General features: G+C 52.1%; 1 protein-coding gene across 1 annotated transcript in view; it reads left to right on the top strand.

The window, feature by feature from the left end:
- NEURL1B (neuralized E3 ubiquitin protein ligase 1B) overlaps positions 1–23,912 on the top strand; it is a 122,079-nt gene that overhangs the window by 13,300 nt on the left and 84,867 nt on the right. The gene's annotated exons all lie outside the window — the stretch shown is intronic.

Here is a 23,912-nt window from a genome sequence, read left to right on the forward strand (position 1 = left end):
AATTGTCCCTTTTCAGGTGAATTTGCAAAACGTCCTGACCCCAATGTGTGTCACCCAAACCCTTTAAAATGGTTATAAACAACTTCACTTCATTCAGCTCTCCTGGAATAGGAGGAGAAGGGGGGCCAGGAAAATTTATTGAATGGAAAAGGACGGGATCATTTTAAAAAGGAAAAAAAAAAGGAAGAAACAGCTCCTTCCCGGTTTTCGGAAGGAATTGCAAACAATGGAGGTAAAACCCAAGGCACAAACCCATCCCCTGTGCAGGTTGGGAGCTCCAGAGCCATCCAGCCAGCTCCAGGCACATCATTTCCCCTCCAGAGAACCACGGGATGGTTCAGGCTGGAAAAGACCTTTCCGTGTGTGTTTCTCCCCCTCTTTCTCCCATTCAGGAGCAGTGTTGCCAGTGGGCAAACGCTAATCCATCCTGACAGCTCTGCCCATCTTCCTGCCTTGGTCTGGCAACCAGCAAACAGCTTGATTAAGGTCCCTGGGGCTTTATTAGTGCAGCTTGTTGCCTGTAAATTAATCAACAGGTTTCCTGTGTTTAACTCTTTCTGGGAATGTTCTGCATTGCTGTGGGTGGAGAATCAAACCTTTAGAGCTGGCTTTAAAAAAAAAAAAAAAAAAGTGCAGCAGAAAGATTTCAAAGGTTTTACAGTCCTGGGTTCTTGGGGCAGGAGGTGAAGAGATCCCATGGGCTCTGCAGGTGCTGCTTGTCCCACTTCCCATCTCTAAGAGCAACTTTAGGCTTTTGCTTTATTTCTCTTGGCTGTTCACCCCCTGTAAAATATCCATTATCCATGCAGAGGGCAGCCAGATGGAACCTGCACTTTGCTGAGTTACCCATAAGAAATCAGATGTGCTCTGGCCTCTCAAATGAGAAGCACATGGGGGAACAGGACCTCCTTGCTGTCCTGAGGTTTGTTCTGGAGCCGTGGGCAGAAGCTGCCAGGATGTTTTCTTTGGCAGTGTTGTCTTCCAGGCTTTGGGCTTGTCCTTTAACTGTTTGGTCTCGCCATGGAGGGATTAGGAAAAATGAGTTTGTGGCTGCTGTGGTTTGCACCTGGATGTTGATAATGAGGTCTGGGGAGCCCACACTGAGATTTCAGGTGGGTCAGATACCACGATGGAGATGGCTGATGTTGTATGGATACAATGGGTTGGACATTCTGGCATCATTTCAAAGCTCACAGCATTTCCAGCTTCTCACATGGGGACACCCAGCTCCTTATCTGCATTTCCCATCCCTGTGCCTGTTCCCTCCCCCTGGCTGGAGGCTCCATCAGCGCATCCCCTCCGTGTGCACTGTCCTGACCTTCAGCCCCTGCCTGTGCTCCACACACCCCCAGCCCTGGGAGAGCAGCAGAACCCAAGGACAGCCCCTGCCTGTGCTCCACACAGCCCTGGGAGAACAGCAGCCCCTGCCTGTGCTCCACACAGCCCTGGGAGAGCAGCAGCCCCTGCACAGCCCCTGCCTGTGCTCCACACAGCCCTGGGAGAGCAGCAGCCCCTGCCTGTGCTCCACATAGCCCTGGGACAGCAGCAGCCCCTGCACAGGGAGCTGCACTGACCTGGTCTGGGCTTCACCCCGCAGGGAGCAATGGTGAGAACAGGCTGAGCCACGCTGCTCCTGCTGATTATTTTTAGCAACAATCAAAGATGGAAGGAGAAGAAGAAGAATGTGCCTGTGCAGAGGTTGTCTCCTGGCCCAGTGGGAGGGGAGCAGCTGGCAGAGGAGGGCTGCCCTGCTCTGTGCACATTCCCGCAGGAAGGATGTGTTCCTGACGCTGGCTCCAGCCGGACCGGAGCGGGGTGAGGTGTGGAATGTGCCTTCAGAAGCTGGCCAGCATCTGCCTTCTGGATGTACAGTTCTCTTCTTCTGGCAGTACAAATTCTCACATTTGATCACACTTTTCGTGCCTGTTTTACTAGAAGGCTTTAAAGCCTCTTAGCGCTCAGCTGGAGTTGTTGCATCCAGGTGTGAGCAATGCTTCCTGCCCCAGAGCAAAGGAATTGGGAGAGGGAGGCTCCAGCTTTGGATCCTTGGCATTGCTGGGTGAAGCAGCTTGTAGATACCTGCAGCACCAGTGAGAGCTCCCTGGCAGGAGCTGAAACACCTGCAGGAGCCAAGTGTGTGAGCTGGAATTTCCAGGGATGCTGCCTATGGACCTCCCCAGGTGACAGCAGAAATTTGTGTGCAGAGAAAGTGCTTTCTCTGCCATTTAAAATGTCTTAGCAGTTAATCTGCTCTTGTGAAGAGGTTCTTTGTGGTGGACAGAGGGAAGAGTGTTTCTGAAGGGTGATTTGAAGACAAATGTGTTCTGGCCACTGTAGTCTTGAGGACTGAGGGAATCGTGGAAAAGACCTCAGAGAGCAGGTACCAGCAGGGCTGGAAAAAGATGCTTCACGTAGAGTTCATAGAGTTATAGAATCTTCTGAGTTGGAAGAGACCCACAAGGATCCAACCCCTGTCCCTGCACAGACCTCCAACAATCCCACCCTGGGCACCCCTGGCAGCGCTGTCCGAGCTCTCCTGGAGCTCTGGGGCTGTGCCCATTCCCTGGGGAGCCTGGGCAGTGCCAGCACCTCTGGGGGAAGAACCTTTCCCAAAATCCAACCCAACCCTCCCCTGGCACAGCTTCAGCTCCTTGGCACAGTGCAGACAATCTTGAGTCTGGCCACTGACCCAGAGGCTCAGCTGCTGATTCCCATCTCCCATCAGTGAAGACTTTCCCTGTGGGGATTTCCACTTCTGCTCATCCCTGGGGATATCCTCCTTTCTCTGCTGATGAGAGCACACCCGCTCCATCCCCTGTGTCCACACCCCTCTGCCAGCAGGGAATGACAAAAGGATGACAGCAAACCTGCGAGGTTTGGGAGGGGGAGAGGGCATGATGTGCCACGCATGGTGCCAGGCACATCTGGTGGGGACATGTGGCTCTGTGTCAGGTCTGTCACCTCCCTGGTGCTGGCCTTTGTGCCGTGCCAGCTGTGACACATCCCTCAGCCCTGCCTGCTGCTCCCCGCTGCCAGGCACAGAGGGGTGACCTTTTCAGAGAGGAGGAGGAGGAGGAGGGTGGGGAGAGCCCCGGGTGGGGGTTTGGGCTCATGGAGCAGAGCTGGCAGTGCTTTGCTGGGGCAGGAAGCCCCATCCCCTCCTGCCTGCTGGGGCTGAGGCAGAGCCCTCCCTGCTGGGCCTGCCAGCTCTGTGGGATGCCGTGCCCGGATGATGGGAGGAAGGATCAGGATGATGCTTGGCAAAATGCTATTTATGGGCTGCTGCAGATCTGACTGTGTCACCCTGGGGGTAGGAAATTTTGGTGTCCCTCTGCCCTTCTCAGCCTGGGGTGAGCCCTGGAGAAGCAGCCAGCAGCAGTGGGGTTTTGGCTCTTGTGCTCTGAGCTGTGACTTGTCCATGACATTGTCACAATTTCTGTGCTGAAATGGTTTTCCTGTGACTCCAGCACCTGGACAGTGCTCTGCTCTGTGTGTGCCTGTTCTGGAGTGAAAATGGGGGTGGCTTCTCTAGAAAAGAAAATATTTTCCAGGTATTTGAGGTCAGCATGACTCGGGAAATAATTGTGACGATCTCAGGCTGGATTGGTACAAATGGCACTGTCAGTGCAGGGAGATGCAGCTCTGTGTGAAGGGGTGAGGTGGAACAGTACCAGACATAACCTGAAATGACTTAACAAGCTGCTCAAGTTTTTTAAATGCATGTGTCTTTTTTTTTTCCCTTTAATTTAAATTTCCTCTGACATTTCATAGGCTTCATCACTCACCGTGAAGCCAAGATCCATGTGAGTGTGTGCGGTAGGATTGTTTTTAAATTTTATTTTAAATACAGATGTCTGGAATAACTTTTTTGCACACACTGTAGGAGTGTAAAGGTTTCTAAGCAACATCATTTCATGCTGTTTGCATTCGAGAATGTAAAACAGGGTTCCTTTTTTTAAAAGTCTCTGCAGTGCAGGCATAATTACAGGATCCCATTATGCAGCATTGTGTCTACGGTGAAGCCTGCCCTAATGGAATATTCTGCCTTCTGCTGAAGCCTTACCTGCTTTTTACCAAGACACTTAAGGACTTAATTAGCGTCATTATAGACTGCCACCCCCTTCCTCAGCCCCGTGCATGAAGGGATAATGATCTGTCCAAGCTAGCAGTGTGTTCACTTCCCATGGTTAACAGCACGGCACGGAGGGAGCGTGGAACTGGCTGCTGCTCCCTTGAATTGAACACGGAGGAGGAGGAGGGAGGAAAATGAAAGCATTTCCTAGGAGCAATAAATGCACTCTGTGTTTACTGGGCCTGCTCCCTGCCATTGAGCTGGGAGGGTGTTTGTCACTGGGAGATCCCTGAGAGCTGCTCCGTGTGATGCCTCAGCCCTGCAGGGCACCCCAGCCTTCCTCAGAGTGCCTGCAGACAGCAGGAGCTCTGTGGGGGCAGAAAACCTGGCTGGGATGTCCCTGGGGATGTGCTACGAGTGGGCAGCACCTTCCACTGACCTGTGTGTTCATCCATCCATCCATCCATCCATCCATCCATCCATCCATCCCTCCATCCATCCCTCCATCCATCCATCCATCCATCCATCCATCCATCCATCCATCCATCCATCCATCCATCCATCCATCCATCCATCCATCCATCCATCCATCCATCCATCCATCCATCCATCCATCCATCCATCCATCCATCCATCCATCCATCCATCCCTCCATCCCTCCATCCATCCCTCCATCCATCCATCCATCCATCCATCCATCCATCCATCCATCCATCCATCCATCCATCCATCCATCCATCCATCCCTCCATCCATCCCTCCATCCATCCATCCATCCATCCATCCATCCATCCATCCATCCATCCATCCATCCATCCATCCATCCATCCCTCCATCCATCCCTCCATCCATCCATCCATCCATCCATCCATCCATCCATCCATCCATCCATCCATCCATCCATCCATCCATCCATCCATCCATCCATCCATCCATCCATCATCCATCCATCCCTCCATCCATCCATCTGTGTAATTAGAGTGGATGGAATGGAAGGGACCTTAAAGATCAGTTAAATTCCACCCTCTGCCATGTGCAGGGACACCTTCCACATGCTCCAAGCCCTGTCCAGCCTGGCCTTGGACACTTCCAGGGATCCAGGGGCAGCCACAGCTTCCCTGGGCACCCAGGGAAGGATTCCTTCCCAATATCCCATCCAAACCCAGCCCAAATGCTTCCTGCCTGCTGCTCTGGCTGGACAGCAGGTGCTGCACTGGAAGCAGCTGTGGTCAGTGGGTTGGAGTGACACGAGGTGGTGGCTTGAGGACACAGCTCTGATGCCGAGGGAAGCTGGGGAGGATCATCCTGCTGCCCCAGGACAGCAAAGCTCCTGTCAGCCTGATGCTCAGGCCTGATCCCCAGTGGTAAACAACATTTGCACTGAGCTGCCCAGAGGAGTTTTATAAACATCTGGGGGCTTTCTTTGTATTTTATGAGATGGGGAGTGTTGGCTTTTGTACCAGAGACAGGGCCAAAGGAGTTTTTATTGCTGGTTAGGTAACTTCTCTGGCACGTCGTGTTGGGAGCCCCAGCCATAATTAATGAGGTGTGGGAGTGCTGTGGTGCATGTGTTGTTTGGTGTGATGGCTGTTGCTGCAGCACCCCGTGCCAAGACGTGGCCGTGACGTTTTCCTTACAGATGGACAACCCTCAGCCCCTCCACCTCCTGTGTCCATCCTGCAGTGCCATTTCTGCCCCACCTGCTCCCAGGTTTTTGCTCTCCCAGCAAGTTTGCTCTGGAATTCTGCTAAAGCCTTGCAGGGAAATCCACCCCAAACCTCTGCTCTTTGTCCTTGTAGGTCCAGGTGGGAATGGGTGCTGTGGAGTGGTCAGGGATTTGGGGCAGGTCCCGTGGGATGTGGCACTCCCACAGCTGCATTCAGGGTTGCTGTGTAAAGCCTTGTGGCTCATCTCTGGTGAGAAGCAAAGACAGCAAAGAAGGAGCTGTGATGCTGATGGAGTTCCCATTTTCCTAGACTCACCTGGAGTCCTGAGCATCACCTGCTTGCTCCCTCACCTCAGCGAGGGTGTGTGGCCTGGGATGTGCAGGGAACTACCCATGCTGGGAGCGACCTGCAGAGCCCAGAGCTGCTCCAGGGCCTCCCCTTCCTGCCTTGTGAATTGTCCCTGCCCGTGGCAGGGGGTGGGAATTGGATGATCTTAAAGGTCCCTTCCAACCCAAAGCATTCTATGATTCCCTGATCTGCTGCTCTGCTTTGCTCATCCAGGCTGGCTCTCCTGCCCTCTCCATTCCTGTGAAGGATTGGCTGCAGTGATGCAGTGCCTGGTGTATATATATATATATATTTTTTTTTTTTTTTTTTTTTCCAAAAGCCACTTGGCTCTTTTCTGGCTTTCCCAGCCTCTGCCCTCAAGGAGCTGTGTGTGACCCCTGCTCAGAGAGCTGGGAACATCTCCTCAGCCCCACAGAGGCACGGGAAGGTGCAGGCAGTGCTGGCCCCAGCACAAAGCCCATCCGAGCTGCAGCTCCCTCGTGTTTTCCAGGGAGGTGGCCCGAGGTCTCCAGCAGTGCACGTTGCCTTTGGCTTCATAAACACTGAAAAATGGTGCCAGATGGATGGAGCTTTATAGGATCTGCCCTGTGCTCTGTGTATTTTAAACAAACCTGGGAGGGGGTTTGGGCTGGATCCTTGTTTGTTCTTGAAGGAATTGATGAGGGCTTCAGAGTCCTCGTCCATCCATCTTCCATATGGAGATAAAAAGTTTTGGCTGAACACTGCTAAATGTGCCGTCATCTATCACAGCGGAGGCGGGATTGTGTCAAGGAAAAATAATCCACCATCAGGCTCAAAAGGAGAAAAAAGGGAAAGGAAAAAAAAAAAAAAGGGAAAGAAATAAGATTTCCAGTAAAACGCATCGCTTTTAAAAATCCAATTCACTCTTTGCCAAGTCATTGTTTGGTTTCAGACTTGTTTCACATGAAAGCAACCTTTAAAGGTTACTTTTATCCCTCTTTAATGAGCTCTAGAAATGAGGCTGGCCTGCTCTGGGGCAGAGGGCAGGGATGGGGCTGTGTTGGAGCTGCTGCTCCCCTCTGGAGCAGCTCTGGGAGCTTGACCACGGCTCCCTGGCTGCCAGATTCTGCAGCCAGCAGCTTTCAGCAGGAGAAATGAAAGACATCACCGATGTATATCTGTCCCCTTGCTGTGGTGGAGATGATATGCACTGCAGTGTGTGTGGGAGAGAGAATAGACGGGGCTGGCTGTGTTTTTCTGGAGTGTTCTGGTGGGGTTTGCACACTGGGGCCAGGTTTGCTGACACCCCCCGTGTGCTGGGTGCTTTGGAGATGTGACCCCCCCAATGACAGCTCTGGGAAACCTGACCCTGCAGTGAGTGACCCCATCCTCCCCTGTGGGCGAGGGGACACCGAGCCCCTGCCCAGGACAGCCCCGTGCTGCTCCTCCTCTCCTCTGTGCAGCCTGGGGGTGTCCAGGTGACACCGAGGGGGTGTCCAGGTGACACCGAGGGTGTGCCAGCACCTCTGCAGGGAGGGACTATCCCAGCCCTGGCCACCAGGACACCCATTAAATTTCCAGCTGTGCCTTGGGGCAGCGTGAGGGAGCATTGGGCGAGGTGGGCATGGGGTGCAGCTGCCCATGGAGCCCCGCAGCGAGGCGGCTGCACGGGCCCAGCAGGGCTGGCAAACACAGCAGCAGGGTCTCCAAACGAGACTCATCGGTGTGGACTGGGCTCTTCCTTCTCCTGCCAGATAATCCCTTCTGCCCAGGCACTGTGCAGGAGCAGACGCAGGGCCGAGGCCTGCCGCGCTCCCTCACGCTGCTGCCGCCGCCTGTGCTGCCGAAACGCCTCCCTCACGTCTCTGCCATTCACCTCACGTTGCCTGGGCTGTGAGGGGAGCCCTGGCTGGTGCAGGAGGAGCAGCAGTGGGGGCTGGATGAGCACAGAGAACCCGACGTGTTCGTGCTGCCCTGTGCTGCTGCGGGTGTGGGACACGAGCCCTGCCTGGGCCCGTCTGTCCAGGGCTGAGGGCGGTGGGGAGGGCATGGTGAGGATGCTGTCAGTGCTTCAGCACGGGGGGATTTGCACACGTGGTGAGGATGCTGTCAGTGCTCCATGAGGGGGGATTTGCACACGTGGTGAGGATGCTGTCAGTGCTCCAGGATGGGGGATTTGCACACGTGGTGAGGATGCTGTCAGTGCTCCATGAGGGGGGATTTGCACACGTGGTGAGGATGCTGTCAGTGCTCCAGGATGAGGGATTTGCACACGTGGTGAGGGTGCTGTCAGTGCTCCAGGATGGGGGATTTGCACACGTGGTGAGGATGCTGTCAGTGCTCCATGAGGGGGGATTTGCACACGTGGTGAGGATGCTGTCAGTGCTCCAGGAGGGGGGATTTGCACACATGGTGGGGATGCTGTCAGTGCTCCAGGAGGGGGGATTTGCACACATGGTGGGGATGCTGTCAGAGATCCAGCACGGGGGGATTTGCACACGTGGTGAGGGTGCTGTCAGTTCTCCAGGATGAGGGATTTGCACACGTGGTGAGGGTGCTGTCAGTGCTCCAGGAGGGGGGGTTTGCACACGTGGTGAGGATGCTGTCAGTGCTCCAGGAGGGGGGGATTTGCACACGTGGTGGGGATGCTGTCAGTGCTCCAGGACGGGGGGATTTGCACACGTGGTGAGGATGCTGTCAGTGCTCCAGGATGGGGGATTTGCACACGTGGTGAGGATGCTGTCAGTGCTCCAGGATGTGGGATTTGCACACGTGGTGAGGGTGCTGTCAGTGCTCCAGGAGGGGGGATTTGCACACGTGGTGAGGATGCTGTCAGTGCTCCATGAGGGGGGATTTGCACACGTGGTGAGGGTGCTGTCAGTGCTCCAGGACGGGGGGATTTGCACACGTGGTGGGGATGCTGTCAGTGCTCCAGGAGGGGGGATTTGCACATCCCCACCACAGGGATGCCACCAGGAATCTGGCATGGAGCTCCAGCCCTGCCTCTTGCCACCCTCTGGAGAGGCGTTTTCCCCGAGTCCTCTGCCAGCAGAAATCATCTCCATCTTCTGCCTGGAGCCTGTTGGTGTGAGAGGGGGTTTTACACGAGACAGGGCCGTGGTGCTCTGGCTGTTTGTGCTGCCATGGTGTGAAGGCTCCCCTGGCAGCAGCAGCCACCCCGGGATGCTCCGTGTGAGCAGGATGTGGTGGCCTGCAGAGGAGGAGCTGTCTGCTGGGGAGCTGCCAGCAGGGAGAAATTCCCTCTGAAGCAGAGCTGAGGAGGATGCTGCTCTCTGTGGAAGTGTCAGGAGGCCGCTGGCGGCAGAGAGCAACTTTCCTATGGGAAAGTAAAGTCTTGTTCCATTTTTAACCCTTGGTAATTGAGTCCAGGGTGAAATGTGACCCCAGGTTACATAGCTGTAATGCCTTCCCTGTGTGCTGGGCTCTGGGCCCTCAGCAGGGGGAAGGAGCAGTCCTTTGCTGCTTTTGGCCCAGCTCCATGAAGAAGCGAATTTTTCAGTGCCTGTAAAGAAAATGGAGAGGCAGGAAGTGGACATCTCCTCAAGTGACATCCCCCACAGCCCCGCGTGGCTTTGGGGACACTCACCCTGCCAGCGTGTGTGGCTCAGAGAGGAAAGCCTGGGAGAGTGTCAGGGGGGCTTGGGGTCCCTGGTGTCCATGTGGGAATCTGTGTCCTGGTGATGCTTCAGAGGCTGCCTGGAACAGAGGCTGGACAGAGTTACAGGAATAAAGCAGGAATTTATTAAAAGGGCTTCAAAGGACTCACCTTGGGCAGTGCAAGAGCCCGGCCAGGGCTCCACCCAAGATGGACCCAGAGTCAGGAGTTTTCACACTTTTCTAAGTTTTGGTCCATCCACACTTTGGGGTTCATTGTCCAGTTACACTTCAGGGGATGCAGTCCCATCCTCCCAGTTTGCTCCCCTCAGTTCCTGCTGTTTGCACTTTTGGGCCTGAGGCTGCAGCGGTGCCCTTGGTCCTGGGGCTGCAGAAGGATTGTTTGGTGTGACTGAGCTGGAGGAGAACTCGCTCACACTTCATATGAAGTGCAGAGTCACACACTAAGGCAGTACAAATAAATATGAAAGCCAAAACTTAAGGCATCGCTGGGAATCCTGTGGACTGCCAGCAGGAAGGAGGAGAGCCCAGACAGGCCGTGGGTTTTGGCAGGGGTCTCTCCCAGGTATAATAACCTTTCCATGCTCAGCTTTGTGCTCCCTGCTCGTGGATGGAGCAACACAAACCCCGTGTGGTCAGCAGGTGCCATCACCAACCATCCCTGGGAATTTGGGAGTCCCCACTCGCAGGGTTTGGAAACCACAGCCAGCAGGGACATCCCTCAGCCTGCATGGGAGACACCTTATCCTGGGCAGCTGGGATCTCCTCCACCCCCCTCCTGCCTCTGTCTCCAGGAGCCTTTGTAATCTGCTGATTGCACTGAGACAACACTGATTAAAAATTTATTTGAGCTCTGTCATAAAAAATAGATAGCTGTAGCCTAAAGGTGACTTGTTGTGTGACTTGCTTGCTGTTCTGCTTTGTTATGAAGCCTGAAAATTACTGCGTTTTTTAAAGTGGTGTTGCTTGTTTTCTTCACACTTCTTTCCAGCCTTACAAATATTAAATATGCCAGGTCAGGTTGGTTTTGTTGCAGTCTCTTAGGAAGAGCTGCCCACTGGGAACTTTCTCTGCCCTGAGGATGTCAACAGATCATTTATCCACCACGAGGAAAACAACAGTTGAGTGTAAAATGAGACCTTAGAAGTAAAAAAAAAAAAATGAAGTGGAGAGTTAGCAACAGTCAGCAATTCCTCTGGACTTGCCACTCCAAATATCCTTGCTGTAAATTCCCTGGAAAGAGGGTAGGGTACACAAGAGCTGAATTTTGGTGTTAAACACTTCCAGACCTCCTCAGGCCATCAGGAGGGAGCAGGCCAGCTGTTGCTCCAGATGTTGCCTTGGGGAAAGGATCACCCACGGGAGCTGGAATGCTGCAAGCTCTCTCAGATGCCTTCCCCTTCTGGTGGTGTGAGGCAGCTTTAATGAGCCTTATCCCCAAAAATGGCATGAGATCCATTTTGGGGATACTTGGGAACATGGGCTGGGGAAGGAGAAGTGGCAAGAGGCCAGTGGAAATCCCAGAGGATGCTCCAGACCCAGGAGATGTCACGGGCAGGCGAGGACAGGACAAGTGTGTGGGTCCCACTGCCACCCCCGCTGTCCCTCTTTGGATGTGGAACAAGGAATTCTGTTACCCTACTCCCCAGTAAAACAGGAGGTGCTGAGCAAGCCAGGCACTCTCCCACCTCTTGGAAATCCTGGGAAATAAATGTGTTGGTGTTAGTGCAAAGCAATCAGAAAGGGAGGTTTGTGTTCTCTTGCTGGGTGTGGCTTTTCCCACCTCCTGGGTTAATCCTGGCTGCAGATGCTCATCCTTAGCTGTGCAGCTCAGGATTTGTGTGCCTTGCCAGGGCCTGACCTGCATGCTGTACCCACAAAAGCAAATGAAACATCTGCTGGAGGGGGGAAGAAAACCCCGTGGTGTTTGCTGCCAGCGTGGCTGGGAGAGAGGAAGGGACAGGAGGGTGGAGAGGGCACAAACAGGAGAATATTCAGGCTGGAAAAATGTGATCTGGCTGCTCCATAACAAACTTGTCTCCCACAGGCTCTCTGGGACAGCGTGAGCAGGATTTTTGCAATGACTGGAAAGTCCAAAGCTCCCAGTCCCCGAGGCTGGCGAGGGGCAGAGAGGCAGGGCTGGGTGGGAACATCCTCCCCAAACCCTCTGGGGAGGTGCTGATGAGGGTTTGGAGCTGATTGGGCTGGGATGTGAGACAAAGGCCACCAGCCAGGCGGGGGACAGGGCTGTGTGACCCCGTGCCATGCTGGGGACATCCATTCCCAATGAACCCTGAGTGCTGAAAGGCTGCACTGTTCCCCAGGGAGGGACAGAGGGGGATCAGAGTCATCCTCATTATTGCAGCTGGTGGGCACTGGGGACAGACCCTCGGGTGCTGGGGCTGCTCCTGGCAGTGCTGAGGTCACCTGAGGTGTCACCTGAGGTGTCACCAGGCACAGAGCAGCCAGCAGGGCTCCCTCAGGCTGCTCGGGGCTGGGAAGGGCTTCAGGGTGATGCAGGAGACCTGAAGGGAACCTGCTGGAGACATGGAGAGGAGCTTTTGACAAGAGCCTGGAGTGACAGGACAGGGGGGAATGGCTTCAACTGAGAGTGGGTTTAGACTGGATACTGGGGAAAAAATTGTTCCCTGTGAGGGTGGGCAGGCCCTGGCACAGGGTGCCCAGAGAAGCTGTGGATACACCACCCCTGGCAGTGCCCAAGGCCAGGCTGGATGGGGCTTGGAGCAGCCTGGGACAGTGGGAGGTGTCCCTGCCATGGCAGGGGTGGCACTGGATGGGGTTTAAGGTCCCTCCCAACCCAAACCCTCCTGTGTTTCTGTGTGGTTTTTTAGGCAGCATCTGGGCACAGGGGAGTTAAAAGTACCAGTCCTAATGCCTCATAGGAGAAAAGGACACTAATAAATGAGTGGGTAGAGCCCTGGGGACTAATGAAGCATTGTAGACACCAGTGGATGAGTTTTGGATATGTCAGCAGGGACAGATATCCAGGGGTGACAGGGAGGGGTGGGATGGTGGCGTGTTCAGGCTTGGGAAAAACTGCTCCAAAAGTGACGTTTACTTTGTCCAGAAATTGGTTTTTAGACTGTGCCCGATGGAGCCTGTGGCTTTCCTGGACAGAAAGGAAGGGTTTCTGTAGGAACCCCCTCCAAGGAGGAGCGTGGCTGGTGCTGCAGGGTGGTTGCAATATTAGACCATCTCCAGGGCTTGACAAATCACATTTCAAAACACGGAGCCAGCTGCCATTTGCAGAAAGGTTTTGTGGAAAAGGCACTTAACCCAGAGGAGGAGGAGGTCTGGATTCCAGAGCAGCCAGCCTGGAGCTGTGTCCAACTTCCCGTGCAAAGTGAAGCTTTTCTCAGAGGTAGACATCATTTTGGGCAGCATAAACCCAACCCAAAGCAGGCAGGGATGGCTCTCCCATCACCACAAATTAATCAGTGTGGAGCTCTAAAAAGGGCAACTCCTGGCAGGCAGCTCCATGCAAGGGTCCCTCAAGGGTCCCCCCAGGGTCCCCCTGCCCGGGCTGGGCTGGGGAGGGGTGAAAGAGCAGCAAAGATTCGGCTGCTGAAAATTCCCTTTACTCTGCTGGGAAGGACGAGCGGCTCCTCCTGGGGTGAATCAGCTAATCCTGCTGCCTGTGCTGGTCCCTGATAAGCTCTCTGGCCAACTCTGATGATTTTCCAACATCTTTATTAGAAAAGTGATGTCAGAAGCGCTTGGAAGTCAATTATGTTCCATGTGACTGATGTTAATTATTATTACTTTTGTTAGCTCACCTAATCCACCAGGATTCTCCCTTTAATAGATGTCATTAATTTGTTCCCAGAGGGCACTGCCTCCCACCACCAGTGGATTTTGGAGCATTTCCCCAAACTGCCCTCTATTTTTTATTTAATGTAGCTTAACATTTGATTGGAAGTTAATTATTGTGAGCTGGAAGTTTCCACAGGCTCCTGTAAACACCAACTAAGCTTTGCAGTCTGGGTTATTTTTACAACGTGTCAGGCAAAGAAACCCAGGGTAACAGTTTGGGAATGCTGGGAGACATCTGATTGAAAATGGAAATTGGCAGATAAGCGATGTGGAAGAGCACATCCCTGCCTGTGCAGGAGGTAAGGAGTGTGATGGATGTGGATGGAGCAAAAGGAGGGTTGAGATAACCTGAATTAATGCCCATAGGCACAGAGTGAAATCTGACTTCTCTCTGTGCTCTGGAGCACAAGGAGTTTTTGCATGGATGCAGAACAATTTAGGGATATTACGAGAGTAGGCTGTATATGGAAGATAATCCTTGGATAAAAGCTCTTCTCTTGCTTCATTTTTTAAATTTCACTCACCCTTTTTTCTCTTATTTTTTCCCCCCTCCATGAGGCACCAAGGAAATCCAGGAAATCTTCTTGTGCCTTTTAGGATGTGGATTTGGAGCTGCTGGCTGGCAAGTGGTGCCCATTCCCTGTTCAGTGCTGCTGGGGGGGATGGTTTGAATGCAGCCCACAAAGAAACTGCTTTAAAAAGGGTGGAGGGCTCCAGGCAATCTCTGTGACCCAGCACATCTCCAAAGCCCCTGCACAGTTCAGCACATGGGGTTGTGCTCACAAAGCTCCCTGCCAGCCAGTGAAGTGTTTGTTTGGAGATGGCACTGTGAGCCCTGGAGAGCTGGGCAAGGATTATTTTCATTCCTAACCCAACAACAAACCACAACGCTGTGGAATTTATCATATAGGAGCAGCAGGAGGAGGCCAGGGGCTGTCTGAGCACAGCACTGAGGGCTCTGCTTGTTGTGTTTGGCTGGGAGAGAATCCCCAGTGGGATTTTTGGGGCAGCAATCAATCCCTGTCTGCTTTTCTTTCCCTGATGGAGTGACAATCCCAGTCTGTGCTGCCAGGTGGGGCCTGGTGCAGGATGGCACCGGGGCGTGCCAGTGGTGGGATGGAAGGGTTTGGGTTGGGAGGGACCTTAAAGATCACCTGGGTCCAACCAGGGCCACCTCCCACTGTCCCAGGCTGCTCCAAGCCCTGTCCAGCCTGGCCTTGGACACTGCCAGGGATCCAGGGGCAGCCACAGCTGCTCTGGGCAACCTCCCCACCCTCGTGGTGAAGATGAGGGGAAGACACAAGAGGGGCCCACCTCATCCAAAACTTGTCTGATTGCAGTGAGGCTATCCAAACTGGACAGTCAGTAATTAATTTTTTTCAAGCACAATTCTATCACTGGGTTGTTTGTTGTTGTGGGTTTTTTGTTTGTTTGTTTGTTTTGTTTTGTGGGGTTTTTTTGCTCTTTTTTTGGTTTTTTTTGTGTTTGTTTTTTTTTTTTTTTTTTTTTTTAATAAGGACATTGCTTAGTTTTGTGCAGACTTTTAGGGCATCCTTGGCCTCGTGACTGATTGGATGCGTGTCCGTGCTGGGGTCACTGAGCTGTCTCACATCTCCACCTCACACTGGCACAGTGGTGCTCATTTCCCACTTTTAGTTTGGAGTGCAACGTTAATGGAAATGTTAATTTACAGCAGCTACTTCCCAGTGCATGATCTGGGGAAAAAGCTCTCAAGTTTTCCATGTGGTCACCAGGTAGTGGCTGGCTGTAAAACTCCAGCCCTCTCCTGGAGCTGGCAAAGGTCCTGACAATGGCTGGTGAAAGTAGAAGAGCCCTGCAGTCAGTTCATGTCCCACGGGGTTATTTCTGGGCAGCTTTCTCCAGAAGTATCATGAACTCTGTGATTAATTACTGGCAGAAAGCTGTTTTTGGGACATAACACTGGGGTTCCTCTGCCTGCAGCCCTCGGGGCAGGGCAGCTGCTGCACAAAAGTTGCTCTTGCAAAGTAACAAAGCAAAATGTTGGTTTCTTGATTTGTCTCCGTGTTCTGAACACCCTGCCGAGGCTGGGCAGCTGGAGGGAGGCTCCTGCAGTGGCCTTGCACTTGAGGAATCAGAGAATGGCACACGGGCACGGAGCAAACCCCGGGGCAGGGGTTCAGGCAGGGCTGCTGGCTCTGGGTGAGCAGTTCAGGTGCATCCCTCGTGCTGTCCTTGCAGTTCTCACTGCTTTGGAAAGCTGTTCACTGCCTGGGGGCAGAGGAAGGCTGCTGGGATCTGGGGCTGTCCCTTTTCTGTCTCCTGCTTCCAGTGGGGGCATAGATGGATCACTCATTCCTGCTCTGCTCTGCTCCCCCATCTCAAAAACAGGAATAAAGCAGCTTTGTGCACTTCAGTTCAGAGATCAGCCCCGCTGTCTCAGACAAAGTGTGGATGAAATGAGGTCTCTCTTACCCTGCATCCAACCGGCTCCCAGTGCGTGGCCAGTGCAGAGCACGGGGCTGAGAGTTTTTGGGAGGTGATGTGGTGACTGCAGGGTGGGATGGGAAGCAGGAGCTGGTTATTCTGGAAAGGGCAGCCCAGCAGGATGGCTCCTGGCTGTGTCCTCCCCACAGCCCCGCCTCAGCCCTGCCTCTTTCCTCGAGGAGCAGAGGGAAGTCTGCTGGAGGGTGCAGTGTGGGGTGCAGATGTTTTGTGTCTCTCATCCCTCGAGGTCAGCTGGAGTTCTGCCAGCACCAGTGACGTGTGCTGTGCAGCAGAGGCCAAACCCTCCCTCAGGCACTGCTGTGGGACTGCTCCGTGCTCTCTGAGGGCTTTTATGGCACCTAGTTAAAAACTATTATTCCCAAAACTCTGCCTGAAAACCTTTAACTGCATAATTATTATAATTTGGAGGGAGAGGGTTTACATTCTCCATTCCAAGGGAAACTCCAGTTTTCCCTGGCAGACACCTGTCCTCTCAAACCAAGACAGCATCCCAGCACGAGCAGGGCCTGAGCTGGTGGCACTGGTGCCAAATCACCCAGGGAAGGTGTCCTGTAGCACCACCGTCCCCATGCCAGGCTGGTGTCTGTGGCAACCTGGAGATGACTCATTTCCCTCCTGAATTCCTGTCTCTCCTCCCCTTGGGCATCTCGCTGCCAGCCCTGCTCTCCCAACTGCCTGCACGCTGCTCTTTGCTGCCTTTATTTACAGGGAATTTAATAAGATATCAATTAAAGAAGTGAAAACAAACCCAAGATGTCTGTCAGCCCAAAAGCTGGAGCGAGGCGAGGTTGTTGTGCAGCAGTTGTTTCAAATCTTGTCAGCTCTTTTTATAGGCACTGCCTGTTGCTGTGGGACAGCTGGGCTGGGCTGCTGTGTCCCAGCAGGTGGTGGCAGCCACCCTGTCCCTCTGCTGGGACCTCTGTCCCTCTATTGGGACCCCTGTCCCTCTATTGGGACCCCTGTCCCTCTATTAGGACCCCGTCCCTCTGCTGGGACCTCTGTCCCTCTATTAGGACCCCTGTCCCTCTGCTGGGACCCCTGTCCCTCTGCTGGGACCCCTGAGCTGCCAGCTCCTGCCTCCCCTGCCCCTTAAAAAGGGGAGGGATGCTAATGAGAGAAGTGGGCTCGAGGGAGCCCCTCTCTGTAAAGCACACTGTTAATTAGCTCTCCTGATTTAGTGTTTCCCTGTTTGGGGGATATGGTATTTATGATCCTGCGGGGAGGATGTGAGCTGGCATGGTGAGAGGAGATTTCTGCTCCTTCAGGGCTTTATGATCCTCCTTCCTCTTGAAAATTCCAGCTGTGGGGAGAGAGACCAGGAAATTGGGGATTTGTTTCTGACTGAGTGAATTAGTGCCTGTCTCTGTAAAATCTGTTTCCCTGGGTTTTGCTGCACCCTAAGTATTCTTTTGGCTGGCTGCCCCGCACCTCTGCAGTGTCAGCACGGGGAGAGGCTCCTGCTGCAGCCAGAGGCCACCCCAAACAGTCTCCAGGTCTGTCTGGGATCTCTGCTGTGTTCATTTGTTCCACGGGTTGGAGAGGATGGGGGTGAGCAGGCACAAACCCTCCAGCCAGGCTCAGAGCTCCTCTCCTGACCCCGTGGGCTGCAGGGTCCGTGTGCTTGTCCCCAAGGCTGTGCCAGCACTGCCCTCGTGCTCCCAGAACCCCTGTCCCCTGTTCCAAAGCTGCCTGGAACAGATTATTTCTCTTTAAAAGTCTGAGCTGCCTCTGCTCTTCATTCCAGTATACTCAGTATTCTGTATTATTTTTATAAGAGTAGTGACAGGACAAGGGGGAATGGCTCTAAACTGGCAGAAAGTGGATTTAGATGGGATATTGGGACAAAATCCTTCCCTGTGAGGGTGGGCAGGCCCTGGCGCAGGTGCCCAGAGAAGCTGTGGCTGCCCCTGGATCCCTGGCAGTGCCCAAGGCCAGGCTGGACAGGGCTGGAGCAGCCTGGGACAGTGGGAGGTGTCCCTGCCAGGGCAGGGGTGGCACTGGGTGGGATTTAAGGTCCCTCCCAACCCAACCCATTCCATGATTCTCAGCCTGGTGAGGTTCTCCCTTGCCTGGTTCTCTCCCTTGGGAGGCTGTGATGAACAAAGCCAGGACTTTGCCCAGATGAAGTCCCACTTGTCCCTGCTGTCACTGTCACCTCTTTCCAGTCCTTTCTGCTCCTGCTGTCTCTTATTTGTCAGGTACTGCCTCTCTGCTCCAATTCACTTCCCCCAAATGACCACACAAACCTCCTCCTGCCTTATTAAAAACACGAGGAAAATGTATCTGCACAGCTCCTGGGCTCCATTTGATGTTGTTTGATCAACTGAGAGCAAGAGGAAGGAAAATGCTGAGTTGGGGGAATTCAGTAGGAGCTGTTCAAAATAAAAAAAGAAAAAAAAAAGAAAAGACATGTCCAAAAGCACAAGCATGATCTCATGCAACACAGACATTGTGATCTGGGAACTACAGAGGGCTGAGCCTTTGTGTCTGGGCAAACAAAGGGACAGAAATAGCAACCCAGAAATGTTAATTCATTGTCAAAGTGATCCCCACTCCCCGGCCATATGATTTATATGGAGCAGAAACCAGGGCAGCTCTGCTTGGCTTCTTTATGTAAGGGAAGAAGGGTGAAAAAAGTGAAAACTCACAAGTTGGACTCAGCTCTGGGGGCTTCTGCTGTGCTCTCTGAGACACTGGAGAGGCTCCTTCATGCCTCTGTTAGAAAATCAGCCTTCAAGTCATGCTGTGGCTGAAGTGCATTCGGGGCCACGGCTGCTGCTAATTCAGGAATTTCACTTGGAGGTTATCAAAGGAGCAATACTTTGATCCTGCCTTGGCATTTGCACACCCAGCAGCATCCTGGGGGCTCGCTCTGGCTGTCCTTCCTGCCAGCTGTCTGCCACTGCCATTTCTGTCCAGGAAAACCAGCCCACGACCATCCAAGGAAAAGAGCTGTGAAGGAGAAAGAGGACAGGCAAGGTTCACAAAAACCCCTTGGGGACAGGGAGCTGGAGGGGCAGGAAATGTTTCAGAGATTGCTCTTAATTTGATTTATTTTCTATTTATGCTGTCCCAGTTTATCCCAGCCCCTGTGTGTCCTCTGGTCCACTGCTGTCCAGTCACTACCTTGGGCCAGCTCTGTAATGGGCCAGGGAAAGCCAAGGATGTAAAGGATAAGGAGCTGTTAAAAATGGGAGGTAAAATAACAGGTAGAACTGGCACTGTGCTTGTGTGTCAGTGTGAGTCCCTGCTCCAATGAACCATCTTCTTTTCCACTTGTCATTTTCTGTGAAATGGTTTTTTCCCCCTCAGGATCCTTTAAAAAAAAAATTATTTGGCTGCCTGTGTCCGTGCAGATCAAACAACATCCATCATTACAAGCCATGAGTCACAAGGGCTATAATGACTCTGTCTTAAAAATAACCCCAAAGCCCCCTTGCAATTGCTCTGCAGGCTGGGATGAGCTCCTGCATCCCCAGGGAAAGGCAGAGGCTGAGGAAGAGACCCAGGGAGAGACGGTCACTGCCATGAAAAGGCTTTGATGACTTTTCCTATCTGCTTTTTGTCCTCTTTGCAGCTCGGCTTTGTGCTCTGATGTGAGCTCTGTGAAATTGATGTTTCCTTTCAACCCTCCTCCACCTCCATTCTTTTTGCCTTTGTGTCTCCTTTTCTTCCCTCATCTCCTTTTGGGTTTGGTGGGTTATTTTGGGTTTTTTTCAGGGGTGAGGAGGGGTGGGGGTGGTTTACAAAGTTCTCATCTGTTAATAAACCCTGCTCCAGCCACTTAACATCATTGTGTAAGGAGTGACATTCCAAATGAGGCAGTGGAAGGGAGTGGAGGAGGAGAAGCTGCGTTATTTCCTGAGGATGTTCTGTTGCAATGAGTTTTGCATCCAGTTTTGATCCATTGACAAAGGTGCAAACTTCCAGCTTTGAGTGTTTGAGGAAAGGTGCAGCTCGATCTTGAGGTGGTGCCCTTAAATTCCTGTGACATCGTTCTCTCTCTGTGAAATGTGGGATAATGCCTCTCCCTCCCTCCTCTTCCCCTAAGAACTGCTGAGTTTTGTAGCTCTTTGGGATGTCTGGACACGTGGCAGCCTCAGATCTTCAAACAAAAGAGGCTCCAGTGCAGCAGGAGCTCTTCCAGAGGTGTTTTTTCTTGAGGCAGGACAATGCAGCACATTTCTGTTTGTCCCCAGGCTGGGAAGGGATAACAGTGGTGCAGGAGGGCTGGGGTGCCCCGGGCTCTTTTATTTGCAATCAGCTCCCTTCAGGGTTTTGTTATCAATTAAAAGGGGAGCTGGAGCACCCAGCTGCAGTACGACCTCTCACAACCCCTAATCCATCATCATCATCATCTCCATGATTTGTTCTGAGTTGCTGATCCATGGAAATCCAAATTACAGCTCTGCCTCCAGCCTTACCTGTAGGTGAGATCCAGACCCTTTAATTCCTGAGATGATTCTTCTGAGCCTTATCCTTAGCATTTAGAAAATTTCATCTATAAAAGATGCACTGAAAATTAAGAGACCTCACCAAGACAAGTGCAGTTTCCCCCTCAACTAAATACTCATCCTATTTAAAATTAAGGAGGAATGGGTTCAAACTGAAAGAAGGGAAATTTAAGTTGGATATTGGGAAAAAAAAATTCCCTATGAGGGTGGGCAGGCCCTGGCACAGGTGCCCAGAGCAGCTGTGGCTGCCCCTGGATCCCTGGCAGTGCCCAAGGCCAGGCTGGACAGGGCTTGGAGGAACCTGGGACAGGGGAGGGTGTCCCTGCCATGGCAGGGCTTTGAAACAAAGCGATCTTTAAGATCCTTTCCAACCCATTCCATTCTATAGTTCTATAAATAATTGCTGAATAAATGTGATTTTTCACCTAGATCTCCGTGACAGCGTGTTTTGTCCAGCTGGGTCATCAGCCAGCAGCAGCTTTGGGCAGTTGGGCTTCTCAAGATTCATTCTCCTAAAGCTACAGGAGTAGAGCATTTTCATAATTTATTTATTTTTTTTTTTTGTGTGCAAGCGTTAGGCATGTGAGGTCTCCTAAGTTTCTCTGAGTGGTTATAAATTATTAGCAACTGTAGCTAATTAATCTCAAGGGTTTCATGGTAAGGTTGTCTAGCCCACATAAGAGAAATGAATACTTTTATTTTACTTGGCCATTTTTCTAGTTTGCTGTCTGGATCTGCTCGCTCCTTGGGATGTGAATTTGGGCAATGTGTGTCCCTTGTAACTGAATTTCTCCCCCAGAACGTTAATGCTGGTAGCTCTAAAAGGCTTTTGTGGAGCACTTGGAAGCAGTGTGAGATGAAAAACATAAATAAGCTACTAACTAGCCTTGGCACAACTCCCTGAGCACTGTATCTACTGATATGGAGGTTGGCTACAGATAAAAGTCTCCCTCTGTCTTGATAGTGATATTATTTGGACGAGGTTTTAATCCAAGACTGTGAGGCCAGAGGAGACTTTTTCAAAGGAGTGTCTTCCCTTGGATCATTCACCAGCTGTGGAACTCTTAGAAGTCATTTTATGACACGGCTTTTATTTCTTTCTTTTCCTGGTGGTTAATTAAGTGTTAATAGGCGCCACTTCTCTCCAAAGCACCTTAGGATCCTAAATCTTGCAAACAGATGGGGTTAAAGTAGCTAAACCACTTCAGTGATGTTTGGGGTTTTTTGAGGAGGGTGCCACAGTTTTAATTAGGTTTCGTGCTGTGTAGCAGCAGGAGAATCAGAGGGGCCACACTCCCTGCTCTGCCTCCTTGTGCTGGATGTACAGAGATCACATCTGCACCCATGGGTGGCAATTCTGGAGAGGGCCCTGCCTCAGTCAGCTCTGATGGGTCTCACTGTGCCCCAGCAGCGGTGGGTTACACTGGGAAAGGGAAAAGCCCTTCTAGATAAAGCATTCCAGGCTCTACAGAGCCATAATCTGCTTCAGAGGTGAATTTAAACCATGTTTTGCTCCCAGCTCCAGCGTGCTGCAGCCCTGAGAGCTGCTGGGCAGCAGTGGGGATTTGGAGCCCTGGTTTGCAGAGTGTGTGTGTGAACAGCCCAAACTGCAGCCTCTGTCACAGTGCTTGCAATTAATCACAGATTGCTGCAGAGTTCTGCCCTGCATTGCTGCCTCAGCCCCACGGAGGGAGGCAGCACAAAAGGGACTCAGGGAATCAGGGAATTGGGCGAGGGTGAGGAGCCTGGCTGGAGGGTTGTTGGGCAGGGGAAGGAGAGGGGAAGGAGGCTTTGACAGGGTGTGAAACGGTGGGATCAGAGCAGAAAAACACACAGATTTCATTTTGTCTCTTGATTTGGTGGACTTGTCACATTTTAGTTGTGCCATCTCTGTAATTCCTGCTGTGGGAATCAGCGCTGCAGAACAGTGGGGAGCGGCTTTGAGGGCTCCTAGCAGAGGTTTTATGGGGGTGCTGGAGTGCAGAACAGCACAGCCACATCTCCCACCCTGAGGAGCTCCTTTGAGGAGCAAAACCTCTGAGACTGCAGCCCTGGCAGCCCAGTCATGAATTATGATGCTCGTTTTGGGGGACATTGCAGTCTTTTGCCCGCTTGGAGCTGATTTCTGCAGGATGGTCATTTATCAAAGCACAGGACTCGAGTAGCAAAGAGCTGCCTCTGTCTAGGGCTTTGCTGACCTGCTGGGATCAATACCAATCTCTGAGCAGAGCAGCAGCAGCAGGACTTGCTCCCAAACAAGGATATGAGACACTCCCAATGTTTCTGGAACATTGCAGCCACCTCTGGATAAGGCATTTTTTTGTATTTTTTTTTTCCTTTGGGACTTTTTTACATGTGCTTGTTGCTCTCCCTTTTTAGCTTCTTTGCCTTGCTGCTCCTCTGCCTGGTACATATGTCTGTGTTAATTAGAGAAAAAAAGATATCTCCTTTTAAGTGGCTTAATTAAGATTTTTCTTAACACCCCCCTAACATTTTCACAGTTTTTTTCATTGACATCTAAAACTGTTCTTAAAAGCTGGTGTCAAAATAATCTTGTGCTTAACAGTTGATGTTTAGATATCTTTCCAAACACACAGTCCTCGGATAATTTACCTTCACAGCACCACTGAGACCTGTCAAGGCCTTGCAGCAGCAAGTGAGGTGAACTGTCTCAGGTCAGAGGGAATTGGGATTGGATCCAGTCCTCCTGAGCCTGTCTGAAGTCTGGTTCTTGAGGAATGTCTCTGAGTACAGCTGGAAAGTTGGTTTGTGTTTAAAAAGCAAAAATATTGTTGCAGTCATTGCAGAAATAGCATCTATGTGTTCAGTGTTAGGAGTAAGAAGTTTCTTAATGGCCTGATGGAAAAGCTGCAGGGAATTCTCCTTGCAGCTGAAATGCTCTGGTGGGTATTGCAAACCTCTCCTCTGTGCTGGATCTGTGTTTGTACTGGGAAATTGAATTAAAGCTTCTTATTCCCAGGCAGCTCCAATGAGACTTGAGTGACTTCAACCCAAGCTCCGTGGGGTACCTGTGAGATGTCTCTGCTCTCCCTGGTCCCCAAAGCCACCAAAAGCTCCTCCTTGGCCTCCTGGCCATGACCCTCAACAAAAGGGTGAATGCTGCCAGTATGAAATTTTGGGTGCACGATGAAATTTTGGGGTGCAGTATCAAATTTTGGGTCCAGTATGAAATTCTGGGATTCTTACAACCTTAGGAGGAAAAACACTGTACTGGGGAAACCTTCCATTCCAAGGCTGCTGTGTCCCACCTTCTCTAACTCTGAAAAACATCTGCATCTCCTATTCCCTGCTGGGAGCTGGCAGAGTGTGGGGATGGATTCTCTCCTGTGGTGTGGTTTAAAGCAGATTCATCCCAGAACTGCTCCGTGGTTCCCGGGTGGCTCCTGCCTTCTGACGTGTGCCAAGCCCTTGGATCCCCTGAGCAGGGCCATGG

This window comes from Prinia subflava, chromosome 16 (assembly GCF_021018805.1).
Source record: "Prinia subflava isolate CZ2003 ecotype Zambia chromosome 16, Cam_Psub_1.2, whole genome shotgun sequence".
NCBI lineage: Eukaryota > Metazoa > Chordata > Aves > Passeriformes > Cisticolidae > Prinia > Prinia subflava.